We start from the raw sequence: 1,800 nt of genomic DNA, 5'->3' as shown, positions 1-1,800 counted from the left end.
TGCAAAGGAGGTTTTATGGTCCTTAGATCAACACCAAACTTTAAGAGTTAAAATAGTCCAGGCTAAAGGAATCAAATAAGTAAAACTGCATTTGAGTGGTGAGTGTGTGTGTGTGTGTGCGTGTGTGCATGCGCACATGCAGATTCACATCACACAAGTATTTTCCAAAATTTGTTTTTAGATTTTTCTTTCCACTTTGTCTTTTTTTAATTAAATCATTTTTAATTAAAAAAGGTCATTATTACACAAAAAGAAGGGATACAATTATTTTGATTTTCCAATCATAAACGATTCAATTTAAAATATGTAATATTTATAGTTCCTGGGAAGAGCAGCTTTCCTGGATAAATAAACTGGGATTGGGCTCTTGTATTTACCAGGTTGTGTATGCTCAGATTATGCAATCTAAAGATGTAAACACATTGTTGAACATTCACTAAACTTACTGAAATTGAGTTTTTCATTTAACTATTGCTCTTCCTTTTTTAAAAGAAATTAATTTATTTATTTTTGTTATAGAAGTTTCTCCTTTTTCCCCCACTGATTCTCCCCCCTCCCCACCCTGTCCCCAGCTTTGTTGTCCATGTTCATTGTTCACGCATACATGCATATACTTTCTGTGGTTTATCTCTCCCCCCCCACCCTCTCTTCTGGGGATTATCAGTCTGTACCCCACTTCCACATCTCTGGGACTACCCTATTCCTCAGACTGTTATGTTCATTATATTCTACAAATAAGTGAGATCATATGATACTTGTCTTTCTCTGTTGCTTCTCGGCCTTTTAGCTAAGATCAAGTGTAGTATCTGTTCTTATCAGCTCTTCCTTTTGATTAGCCAACATAGAAAGTATAAGATCAGTACCTGGCAAAATAGTCTTTACAAAAACTAATTAATGATAAGCACTTGCTTTTTTCTGACCTGGTTTTTCACTCCTCCCTAAAATCCATACCACTTTGCTTTGTTATCTTCAATCAAGTCTTTATTAAAATCAGTCAACTAGATAACCAACCAAATAAACATAAAAGTAAACACACAACGAATCTCCTGTATTATTTATAATAAAGTTAGCTGTTAACAAAATTAACTCTAAATTGTATCATTGCTCTACTACAGTTAGTTTAATTGTTGCCCATTGAACAGCATTGGGGAAATGAATATGACAGTCACCCTCCTCCATGCTGTGATCCAAGGACCCAGTGTGAATAAAGCTCTGCCATGTTCAATCTACAGATCTAACATCTTCCTAGGTGGCACCTCCATTCCAGTGAAAAGGTGAAAACAACATGGAAAAGTCATCATAGATGTCATGGGTTGGACCTGGAATGAGACATATCACTTTTATGTATGCTCCATGTGTGAGAACTTTGTCTCAGTGCATTATTTATCGCAAAGGTACCTAGTAAATCTAGTCCCTGTTTGGAGAGCCAATTCCCTGCATTAAATTGACATTGAGGAATATTGGCAGATAATCACATTCTCAGAGACTACCCTCTATGTCCTTGCTTAGACTAAATTCTGACTTACCTCTGAAGACACTATTTCTCTTTGACTGTCTCTACAGATACATTTTAAATGATCTCAACTCTTATATCACAGATTTAAGAGGCAAGTCTTTGTCCACATTGTTCATTCTTGTCTTAAGAAAATTACCATTCTATAGTTCTTGTAATGTATGTAAAGCAATAAATAAACAGAGAATAAAGTGAATGCAATGAATCAAAAAGTGGGCAAAAAATAAACCAAAAATAAAAACCAACCTTGCTTTAATAAAAATCTTACCACTCTATCTCCCCACATT

The 1,800-nt window shown here is 35.0% G+C and overlaps 1 pseudogene; it reads left to right on the top strand.

Annotated features, from left to right (window-relative positions):
* Nucleotides 1-767: 767 nt before the first annotated feature.
* LOC118642912 lies at nucleotides 768-937 on the top strand (annotated as a pseudogene).
* Nucleotides 938-1,800: the final 863 nt, after the last annotated feature.

This window comes from Molossus molossus, unplaced genomic scaffold (genome assembly GCF_014108415.1).
Source record: "Molossus molossus isolate mMolMol1 unplaced genomic scaffold, mMolMol1.p scaffold_m16_p_3, whole genome shotgun sequence".
NCBI classification, from domain to species: domain Eukaryota; kingdom Metazoa; phylum Chordata; class Mammalia; order Chiroptera; family Molossidae; genus Molossus; species Molossus molossus.
This window is presented reverse-complemented; position numbering and strand designations above follow the sequence as displayed.